Source organism: Primulina tabacum, unplaced genomic scaffold (assembly GCF_025594145.1).
Source record: "Primulina tabacum isolate GXHZ01 unplaced genomic scaffold, ASM2559414v2 Contig104, whole genome shotgun sequence".
Taxonomy (NCBI): Eukaryota; Viridiplantae; Streptophyta; class Magnoliopsida; order Lamiales; family Gesneriaceae; genus Primulina; species Primulina tabacum.
This window is the reverse complement of record NW_027459727.1, coordinates 288,842-299,999: the sequence shown is the minus strand read 5'-3', so window position 1 is coordinate 299,999 and position 11,158 is coordinate 288,842. Positions and strand designations below refer to the sequence as shown.

General features: G+C 37.3%; 2 long non-coding RNA genes across 3 annotated transcripts; both read right to left on the bottom strand.

Annotated features, from left to right (window-relative positions):
• Nucleotide 1: 1 nt before the first annotated feature.
• LOC142534072 (uncharacterized) lies at nucleotides 2-10,327 on the bottom strand. The gene is made up of 3 exons (XR_012816905.1): nucleotides 10,062-10,327; nucleotides 211-655; nucleotides 2-79 (listed from the first exon to the last, which is right to left on the bottom strand). It is a non-coding gene; the product is annotated as an uncharacterized LOC142534072 (long non-coding RNA).
• LOC142534071 (uncharacterized) lies at nucleotides 8,218-9,961 on the bottom strand. Of its 2 annotated transcripts, none has more exons than XR_012816903.1 (3): nucleotides 9,690-9,961; nucleotides 8,424-9,145; nucleotides 8,218-8,343 (listed from the first exon to the last, which is right to left on the bottom strand). It is a non-coding gene; the product is annotated as an uncharacterized LOC142534071 (long non-coding RNA). The 2 variants fall into 2 exon arrangements; XR_012816904.1 differs by having other exon boundaries at nucleotides 8,424-9,131.
• Nucleotides 10,328-11,158: the final 831 nt, after the last annotated feature.

Genomic DNA, 11,158 nt, shown 5'->3' with positions numbered 1-11,158 from the left:
TGGTTTACTTACACTTCATGAAAGTAAAAGAGAAATTTGGAGCATAAACTTAATCCCAGACGGCTGCACATTTGATATTCTGTTGTCAGAGCATGTAATCAATCAACAATATAGGTTTCAAACATAAAGATGATGTTATGATTTACAAATCAACTTCATTAGGAAAAGAAAAGTAAATTTTGTATCCTATGTAACATGCACGTTATTTACCTGCAATGCGATGAACCATTCTTCACATGTATCAGCAAAGATTGCTGCACGTTCCCCCCTTTGATGTCCGAGTTGCACTAAACCAGAGGCAAAGTTGCAGACTGATTCAAAAAATTGTCCACAACTCAACCACTCATAATTACCTAAATGGACATTCTCAAAAGACCTTCCATCTGCAGATATCTCCACTTCTTTCGTGATCAATTTCCGAGTCCCCAGTAAGTAATTATAAGTATGCTTTTTGCATGAATGCTCGAATAGCTCAGCAAGAGTCGTGACCCCTTCCCAAGCCGTTTCCACCAGGGATGAGAACCTACTGTTTCAAATTGCATAACCAGTTTCACCTCCAACATCCACGGTCAAACCTCTTTTCTTCTCTCTTTTGGTATTCTGAATTATCAGCGCAAGCACAAGTGGAATTATGGCTCCAACATAAGGACCCATTCTGTCCAAGGCAGACAAATCAGTTGGAACAGTCGAAAAAATCCTTCAGATGTAGAAAGAAACGACCACAAGGATATTCTTAAACAACTTTCTTCATTGACTTTGCATAGTTTCACCGAGGTGGTTGTGACTAAAGATCAATCAACTCCCAGCCAATAACAAACGACCCATTCTTGCACGCAAAGTTCAAATATCAAACTTCACCAAAATAACCAGTCAACCGACGCACCGACGCGTACTTCTCTATGATCTTAATTAAAAAAAAAAATCATTACGAACCGGCGTGATAAAATGAATAATTCAGCACGACATTCAAAATCTAAAAGCATTCTAAAAACCAGTTTACTGCACGCGCATTATAGCGTTATTTGCACAAGTCCACGTTGATCAAGCAGCCATAGACATGACATTGTAACATTGAAGGGATACCAAAAGAGACCCACTTCAAGAAACAAGAAAACAAAAGTAAATAACAAAAGGGTAGTATCTTTATGCAACTGATTATGCCCAAGTTGGGAAAACAGCATAACGCGATAACAGCCCCAGTTAAAAAAATAGGATTAAGACAGGAAGTATTTTAAAAACAAAGAGTCTGACTTTTTTTTTAAAAAAAAGAAGGAGTTGACTTTTGATTAGTAAATTAAACCTTCTAACTTTTTAAATTAATTGATGTCTTCTCTTTCTTCTCATTCGACGCACATTTTTCCCAATTATCAGCTTCCCAAATTTAAAGAACTCATCTACCTCATCTACCTCTTCCGCGATACATTAAATCGAAATTGACACTGTTGTTGCTCAGGTGTTGTTGCGCTCATTCCTCAGATCCAGATCTAAATCTACTCCTGCATATGTTGGCCCCATTCTTCTGTATTTGAAGACCAATTCGTCTCTATTTGAAAAATACAGTAAGTTTGCTCCATTTTCTTTGAATCAGTTCATTGTTTTCTTCATTTCATGCAGCTATCGACCAAAATTAAGATGAATAATTTGTGTGGTTCATTGTTTTTTTCGTCGACCAAAATTGACCAAAATTAAAATGAAGAATATTTTCCAACCAAAATTAAGTTGGTCGATCAAGAAGCTTCCTGGTCCACCAAAGAAAATTTTTTCATGGTCGACCACACTTTTAATGGTCGACCAAGTTGTTGTGTTTGCCGGGTCGACCGTGATCATCTTGGTCGACCCGACATAATTTCTTGGTCGACCATGTGTGTAATTTTTTTTGTTATTAAATCATTTTGCTCATTATAATTATCATATTTGTTTGTGCACTTTGTAGATATGCCAACCGTTATTGTTGTTCATTTTGATGGGAAATGGGAAGTGACAGAGGGGCTGGTTTATAAATGGAATCCAGGGGCCAATGCAAAGTTTGTTGTTATTCCAGTGGATGATGATATTTGTTATTTTGAAAATTTAAAAAGTGAACTATATAGAGCTGGGAAAGTAGAAGACACTGCCAACTTGAGGTTGAGTTATCTTCTAGATTTGCCGTTCAACATTCAACCAATTTATATAGAGAATGACCATGATTTGAAAGCATATCTGTATCTTGGTTGTTCGAGAAGTAGGCCAGTGCTTCAAGTTGAAATTGAATGTGTTGCTTCTTTTGATAATGTGCACGGATATGATATTGATAAAAACAATTGCAATATTAACGGACATAGTCATTTTGATAATTATTTTCACTTGAATATTGTTTCTGTGGATCGTAATAATAGCAGTGATTTTTTCGACGAAGCGCATAATGTGGATGCCATGCATGTGGATCGTAGTAACACATTCGACGAAGCGCATAATGCGGATGCCCTGCATGTGGATCGTAGTAACACAGACGAGTTATATAACGAAGCACGTAATGATGCAATTGAGGTCGAGGCAAATTTGGTTCAAAGCAATGACGCAAATTTGGATGCGGATGTGGATATTGATAATGACACGTTTTCATTCACGGATGGTTCAAATTTGTTTGTTGGTCAAGAGTTTTCAAACCGAGAAGCGGTGAAAAAAGAGCTAATTAGAATAAGTTTGGAAGCTTGCTTTGAATTTGAGACGGTTAAAAGTAGCCAAAAGGTGTACGCCGTAAAATGTGTAGTGTCTGATTGTAAGTGGAGAATCTGGACCTCTTTGATTAAGAATGATTCACGTGCATTCTCCATTAGAACATATTGCAATACACATACATGTGGTTTGACTGGGAGACGAAAGAGAATCCGTGGAGCGAGTTCTGCTGTTGTTCGTGATATGTTAGTGGATAATTTCCAAGGTCATCCAGTGCCAATGGTACCAAAAGCGGTGATGGTGATGATGCGCAATAGTATGAATGCTGATATATCATACTACAAGGCTTGGAAAGGGAAAGAACTAGCAGACAATATGTTGAAAGGTGATCCTACGCAGAGTTTTACTAAATCGAGTTGTTATTTGCACATGGTTGAGCAGATGAATCGAGGAAGCATAACAGACATATTTGTCGACAAGGAAAATCGATTCAAGTATATGTTTCTTGCTTTTGGTGCATGCATTAGAGGATATTGAAGTATGCGAAAAGTTGTATCAATTGATAGTACGTGGTTGAAGGGCAAGTATAATGGTGTTTTAGTGGTGGCATTGGCACAAGATGGAAATTATCACCAATATCCTTTGGCGTGGGAAATCGTAGATGTCGAGTGTACTTCTTCGTGGAGTTGGTTTTTAACGAAGATCTTAGAAGTAGTACCTGACGAGGATGAATTGGTGATAATTTCTGACAAGCATCAGGGGATCATTAATGCGGTTTCTACTGTCTATAGAAATGCGCATCATGGTCATTGTACGTGGCATTTATCCCAAAACATGAAGACTAGATGCAAAAAGAAGGGTGCAACCGAAATGTTTTTGCACATTGCTAAAATTTATAAAACTTTCGAGTTTGATATTGCATACAATGATTTTAGACATAGATATCCTGAGGCAGCGCAATATTTGGACGAGAGAGACTCACTTGATAGATGGACTCGAGCGTATTGTCCGAAGACCCGTTACAATATTATGACGACAAACGGGGTTGAGTCGATCAATGCTAGACTACTTGAAGAAATGAAGCTGCCAATCATTGCACTCATAGATTCTTTGCAGAAAATGGCCTCATCTTGGTTTGTCCCGATATCGCCACGCATCAATTGCAAGTAACACTAACTTGACCCCTACGATCGAGGGGATTCTTCGTAGCAGGTTCACAGATGCCCAAGGAAGGCAAGTTTTTGAATTAGGACGTCTGGAGTTTGATGTTAGGAGTCGTGGACATTCGGCCATAGTGGACCTCGAATCAAAAAGATGCACATGTCGAGTTTTTGATATTGATAGAATCACATGTGCTCATGTCATCGCAGCTAGTTGGTTAGCGAAGATTGATTTATACGATATGTGTTCAGAGTACTATTCTACAATGTCATGATGCATGGCTTACTCAGAGACTGTGTATCCCGTTCCGGAAGAAAATGAATGGCCACGCAACATTAATTTTTCATTGGTGTTGCCTCCTTTGTTAGAGAAGAGAGTTGGCAGAAGAAAACAAAACAGAATTCCTTCGATCGGTGAATTCAGAAACAGATAGCTTGAGGGTCGACCAAAGTTTTATTTTTGTTCGACCATTAGCTTGATTGGTAGACCATAAGTTTATTTTGGTCGACGTTCAAGCTCATGGTCGACCATTAGCTTGCTGGTCGACCACTATTTTTCTTTGATCGACCATCAAGCTATCGGTCGACCATGAGGATGATGGTCGACCATGAGCTTGATGGTCGACCAGAGTCTGGTCGACCATCAAGCTCATGGTCGACCATTAGTTTTGTTTTTTAAAAAATAGATATTAATAATTGTCGAAAATATGTAACATAATTGTGAAATTAGGATAGTTGTGAGACTATGATTCCGTTATTCATATATAAATTAAAACATGTAAGATAATGCAATTACGATTCATATTTTTTGTTGTCGTGACACGTGTCAATTATTAAAATATATAACATAATCCTGTTTTTTTATAATGTGACAAAATACTGAGATTGTGACGAAGTGACTCATATGTAAATTAAAATATATAACATAATCTTGAAATTACGATTTTTTTTTTAAATTTAAAATATAATAAAATAGTTCGATTGTGATTCCACGATTAACATTTAACTTAAAATATATAACATAATCTTGTTTTTTTTATAATGTAACAAAATACTGAGATTGTGACGAAGTGATTCATATGTAAATTAAAATATATAACATAATCTTGAAATTACGATTTTTTAATTTAAAATTTAGCAAAATAGTTCGATTGTGATTCCACGATTAACATTTAACTTAAAATATATAACATAATCCTGTTTTTTTATAATGTAACAAAATACTGAGATTGTGACGAAGTGATTCATATGTAAATTAAAATATATAACATAATCTTGAAATGACCATTTTTTTTAATTTAAAATATAATAAAATAGTTCGATTGTGATTCCACGATTAACATTTAACTTAAAATATATAACATAATCCTGTTTTTTTTATAATGTAACAAAATACTGAGATTGTGACGAAGTGATTCATATGTAAATTAAAATATATAACATAATCTTGAAATTACCATTTTTTTTTAATTTAAAATATAATAAAATAGTTCGATTGTGATTCCACGATCAACATTTAACTTAAAATATATAACATAATCCTGTTCTTTTATAATGTAACAAAATACTGAGATTGTGACGAAGTGATTCATATGTAAATTAAAATATATAACATAATCTTGAAATTATGATTTTTTTTAATTTAAAATATAGCAAAATAGTTCGATTGTGATTCCACGATTAACATTTAAATTATTTATGTGATGAATTATGAATTTACGGTTCTAAACCCTAAACCCTAAAAAACCCTAAAACCTAAAGAACGATGGTCGACCAAAACACAATGGTGGTCGACCAACAAAATCTAGTGGTCGACCATAAAAGGTAATGGTCGACCATTCTAGCTTTTTGGTTGACCTGACAAGCTATTAGTCGATCAAAAAGGAGAGTGGTCGACCAAAGAAGTCTATTAGTCGACCAACCCCAAATAATTACATAAGACGATGTTCCAATAATGACATAAAATTGTCCAATACATCACAATAATCACCAATCATTGAGGAACATATTACAAGCTAAAAAATATCTAAACTCAAATACTAATCTATCATCTAAAGTTAGTACTACTTGCGCGCTCTTCCTAGACAAAGAGTATCCAGCAACAGCTAACACAAATGCTCCCGAATCTTCACTGTGAAAAAAGAAAAAAATCAAAAGTTAATATTTGTTGTAACATTAAAAAAATGAATAATGAAATAGCAGACGGAATAACGTACTGTATAATCTTGGCACGGAATTCATCATGTAGTTTTATATTCCATGGCCTCTCGGGGTGTGGGTTGTTCCCAACAATGGATAGCAGACGAGCAGCGTTTATAAGTATAGGCTCTATTTCTTTATTCAAATCTTTGAATTTGGGATCGTGCCTTCGCAGCAAGTCATATATAATGCACTTATTCACCCCTGTCACGAGTTTTAGCAAAAACCAGCCCCGATCTGTGTAGACAGGGATGAGAATTCTTCGTGCATTTTCCCACGAGAGACACGGCCATTCTGGATCACTACCTTTGACTTTGCTCACAATCCGTGCCAGATTTATTTTGAAATCGATATATTTATCTTCGGCCAAAACTGAGATCGCACCGTAGAAATGTCCGTCCATCAACGAATCATCTGCCGACAGGATCTGCATCTCAACCAATCCACGGAGAGCTTCGCCGAAGTGCTGAATTCAACATAACAAAAGGTTTTCAATGTTTTAAAAGAAATCCTCTACAAATTTAAACTTTATAAAAGATTTATTTAAAAGCTTACAGAGAAAGTGACACGCGAGTTTGCGATCGCCATGGGTCCGTAGAAAGACTTCTCATATTCGGCGTAAAAACCTCGAATCCTACTAGGCGAACGGTCGAGCATCGATGCCCTAACTCGTGCAAGCGAGTTGTTTACCTTCAGTGTCACGGTCTCCGCAAGTGACCTCACACCCTCATCTATAAAATGATCAATTGTAACAACTTTAATGCAAATATGAATAATAAACAAGGTATAGTTTAATAACCTCTCGACGTGGTCGCCTCGCCTCCTGGCATACGCGCATCTGGAGTCACTTGAATATCTAAAAATATAAAGTATATTGTTTAATATACTATACATAAATATAAATATAAAAAATGTGCATTACCTCACCTCCTGCGGACTCCTCTGGAATGCCTTGAAGGTTAGGCTCAAATATCTGTTGGGTTTGGCTACTACTGCCAATTTTCTTACCCATATTATCAGCCACACCTAACAGCGTACATTCAACAAATTAAAATAATAAGAAATTTAATGCAAATATGAATAGACAAGGTTTAGTGTAATAACCTCTCGACGTGGTCGCCTCGCCACCTGACTTACGTGAATCCGGAGTAACTTGAATATCTAAAAATAAAAAGATTGTTGTTTAATATACTATACAAAAATATCAGATCAAAAAAGTGCATTAACTCACCTTCTGATGACTCCTCTATAATGACCGGAAGGTTAGGCTCAAATATATGTAGTGTTTGGCTAGTACTGTCAATTTCCCTGGCCAGATTATCATCCAACCCTAATAGCGTACATTAAACAAATTAAAATAATTATGAGAATTGTACTAAATCATTATATTACATAAACATAAATATAATTAATAAAATTAACTCACCAAAATCTGCCTCAGACGCTTTCCTCTTCCGCCCTCTGGTATATGCTATGCTATAATTTGTGTCCTGCTGCACTGGCATGTTAGACCTCATCTCAGCAAAACCAGCTCTAATCTGTTCAGTCAAACTCAATCTCAACTCATCGAGACCAAGATTGAAACTCGATTTCAAGTCAACTAGAGCTTGATTTATGCTCCTGATAGACGCTCTGGTCTCAATAAATTCTGCTGACATCTTAACATGCAAGGACGTAACAGAATCCTCCAACGCAGTCAATCGCCGCTCGAAACGATGCTCCAAGGGTGATGGGCGGCAGGAAGGATTGAGTCCAAAGTGGACTCTAGGACCCGTACGCATAGGAGAACTGGTGCTAGAGCTGGATCTATTGAGATCACCAGGACGGGTGCCGAAAACGTCAGGAGATGCATGTGCAGGAGGTGTGTGCTGAACAGAGGGAGGTGAATGTGCGGAATGCATGTGCTGGACTGAGGGAGACTCCAGAGGGTGCTCGCTACATATGACTGTCTGACTCTGCCTCCAGAGCTCGAGTACCCGAGTGGTGACCGTATCGAGCACAGAATCAACAAAATCCCCGGTCGTATAATACGTTGAAACGAGCTCCTCGGGAGTAGGAGTCAAACATCCAAGACAATCATACATTTAATTAATAACGTATCAGATTAATTAAAAAGTAAGTACACATTTATTATATCAAATCAATTCATATTACTTACATCTATAGCAGAATCACCAAAGGCTGCAGTGACATCAACAGCAGTTGGGGCACGGTTTGTCGGCCACGTGTTAGTCGCCCATTGAAACATCCTGGGCAACATCAAACCGTCCACATCTCTTTTCCTTGCAAACTTTTGTGCCACGCTCGGATAATATTCATAAGCGAGGATCTGTAACATAAATTTAGAAAAACGTTATTAGTATAAATAAAGATAACAAATCCAGTTTTAACATTCAAAAATTAATATACCTGCAGAGGCAGCACAAAACCACCGACAAGGAAGCTGCCATCAACTTCTTTCCGACCCTGTGCCTCGGTGAGGTAATTATATCGCCCTAAAAGGTCATTCTTCAAACATCGGACCGCATCACGAAAGGCTACTCTACCCCACGGATAGCTGTTAAACCTATTCAAATCATCTATAAGCCTCAGGTATTTAGGGTCGATCTTATTCGTTTTTTTCCTAGTCCCCTCACCGAACACAAAACAACAAAAGTACAGACTAGCCATCTTTAACTTATCCACGTCTACACCAGTCTCATTCTGCACTTGAACACTCATCTTTGCCTCCAATTCACTCAAAACAATCTCAGACTTACCGCCAAAGTGTCTGGAGCCAAGGACACCTCCCTCTGGTACATCTACAGGCTCTGTACCGCAATCGAGGCCGGTTATTAAACAATACTCTAACAAAGAAAATCTAACCGGCCTCTTGCGCACCACCATCCAAAACTCATCACTACCCGTGTCAACTATCTGATTACTCATCAAATACCACATAATTTGACTAGAAATATTTATATCTCTATGATACCTAACCAAATTACCAAAGGAGACTGCTCCAAAAAAAGAGCTCTCTCGTCGTTGTTGAGGTAGTGAACAATCTTCTCCGAAACCTCTTTATATCTTGATTCGAGTGTCAGCTTGCAGCGAAAAATTGCATCCCTGTCTAGTTTTCTCGGCAAATATACCTGTCACAAATACAAATATATTATAATAAAAATTAATGTTACATTAACCAGCAAGCGTTGGTCGACCAACCCACGCTTGGTCGACCAAGAGAAGAAGTGTGTTGGTCGACCAACCCACGCTTGGTCGACCAACCCACGTTTGGTCGCTTGTTCGACCAACCCACGCTTGGTGGACCAAACGTTGGTCAACCAAGAAGCGTTGGTCGACCAAGAGTGGGTCGACTAAACCACGCTTGATCAACCATAGCTTCTTCCTCTACCAAAGCTTCTTGGTCGACAAACCCACGATTGGTCGACAAACACACGATTGGCCGACAAAGCGTTGGTCGACCAACCCAAGATTGGTCGACCGCTGCTCGGTGGACAAAGTGTGGGTTGGTCGACCACGCTTTGTCGACCAAGTGGTGGTCACCAAACCACGCTTGGTCGACCAAGCGCAACAACACAGCAGACACGCACCCTTTCTTCCTCAACACGACGATTCCACCATTTCTTCCTCAACACACGCACGAACAATGAAATGACAGAATAAAAGTGAACATACCATATTTTGGTCGGCCATTTCTCGGATGCCTTGCAAAGAAAAATGTTGAAGAAGGGTTTCGTCGATTCAGTTGCGCGGATTAAGTCGACGAGAAAACGAGGGCAAGAGAGTCGAAGCGAGTGCGTAGGGTTTACAGCTAAGTGAAGAAGTTTAGGAGAGTGAAAATGATTAATCAATTTTAAACTTAAAAAACAAGGATATTTACGTAAATTACCATCCGGATCCTTTTTTTTAAATAAGTCACCAAGGACTCCTTTTACCCTAAATTTCCCCGCGATAACATTGAATTAAAACAAAAACAAAAACCCAAATAGACCCATTTCATGAGAATTTACTAGAGAAGGAAATTTTACTTTACAAAAAATGGCATACCTCCAGGCAATTGATTGCGGGAAAAAAATTCAATCTTTTCCAACAAACTATATCATATATTTGTTGGAAATTACTGACATTACTCCAAATCAGCGGGAGAATGAATTCTTCAAACTCGACAGTACTTAAAATGGAGTGATGATTTTAAACTTTTTCTATATGGCGGAGGCAACGAGGACTAAGAGTTTAGATTCTCGGAAAAATTGAAGGTAGAATGCATGCTCTGTTTTAGGTTGACGGAGGTTTCCTTTTAGACCACACTCCAATTCTTTCTGGCAGCAAATGATTTATGCTGATTGGGACTCGATTTCTATTTAACATAACAGAGTCAAATTTAGAATGTATCGCCACATGTACATTAGATGATACGGAAAAATAAGGGTTTTTTAAATGACAAAAACTTACGTGAGGTGTTTTCATGAGAGATATTTTGTGACACGGATCTTTTATTTGAGTCATCCATGAAAAATATTATTTTTTATGCAAAGAGTATTACTTTTTATTGTGTGAATATCGACATGGTTGACCTGTATGTGTGTGTGTTTTTTTTCTTAAAAATTATTTTTTTTCCTTAAAATCATTAAAAGATTATCGCCTTTTCATATCTTATGATATAATTTCACCTTTTGGAAGAGAGTAGATGAGTTAATATTTTATGGATTAAAAATTATTATTATTTACACAATCTATAAAACTTATTAACATTAAAATCATTAAAAATTTATCGTGTTTTAATATATTATGATATAATTTCACCTAAAGAAGATAAGAGATGACGTTAATACTTTGTATAAAAAGATTTATTATTTACACTCTACTTTACGTGTAAAACTTATTAATCTACATATATGAAGCATGAAAAGTGTAAAACGGACCTGTTTTTGTACGGTTTCCGATCATCCCAAAAAACACGTGTTATACGCTGGGCTTCCCACCAAACCAAAAGCATTCGTTGTCAAGAGTAAGTTGTTTGTCCCACAGTTGTTGCAGCCGGTTTCCCCTTTTCCTTTGTTTTCTTTTGCTCCTATCTGCTTTCCTCCTTTCTTCTCAGGTTTCTTCTCCCCTCCACCTTCTCTGATGTACGTCTCCTTCCCTAC